Source organism: Varanus komodoensis, unplaced genomic scaffold, assembly GCF_004798865.1.
Source record: "Varanus komodoensis strain SLA01 unplaced genomic scaffold, ASM479886v1 scaffold370, whole genome shotgun sequence".
NCBI classification, from domain to species: domain Eukaryota; kingdom Metazoa; phylum Chordata; class Lepidosauria; order Squamata; family Varanidae; genus Varanus; species Varanus komodoensis.
Window position 1 is genome coordinate 6,882 of NW_025335890.1, and position 826 is coordinate 7,707.

An 826-nucleotide genomic window follows, 5' to 3' on the forward strand; every position below is an offset into this window, starting at 1 on the left:
GACAAACAAAGGCAGACAGAGACAGACTGATAGAAGGAGACAGACAGACAGAGTCAGGAAGACAGGCAACAGACACAGATACAGACACACAGAAACAGGCAGGCAGAAATGCAGACAGATAGAGACAGACTGACAGACAGAAAGAGAAAGACAGGCAGGCAAGAAGGAGAAGACAGAGACAGACCGACAGAAAGATGGACAGAGAAAGACAGAAAACAGAGAGATAGACAAAGACAGAAGGACAGACAGGCAGACAGAGAGACAGAGGCAGGCAGAAAGACAGACAAATAGGTAGAAAGACAGACGGAGATAGAGAGCCAGAAGATAGAGTAAGACAGACAGAAAGAAACATTCAGCACGACAGAAAGAGACAGAGAGAGTCAGGAAGACAGAGTACAGACAGAGACAAGCAGGCAGGCATATAGGTAGGCAGGCAGGCAGGCAGGAGGAGACAGAAAAACATACAAAAACACAGAGACTGACAGAAAGACAGATTGGCAGACAGATTGAGACAGATGGACAATCAGACAGAAAAAGAGATAGAGAAAGACAGACTAACAGAGACAGAGACAACAGACAGATATGTACAGACATGCAGGCAGGCAGGCAGGTAGGCAGGCAGACAGATGGAGACCGACAGACAGACAGAGTCAGGAAGAGAGACGACAGACAGACAGACAGACATAGGAAGAGAGACAATAGACAGAAAGACAGATACAGACAGATGGACAGACAGAGGCAGAGAGAAAGACAGAAAGACACACAGAGAGAGGCAGGCAGATTGACAGAGACAGGCAGGCAGGCAGTCCGATAGAGGCAGGCAGGC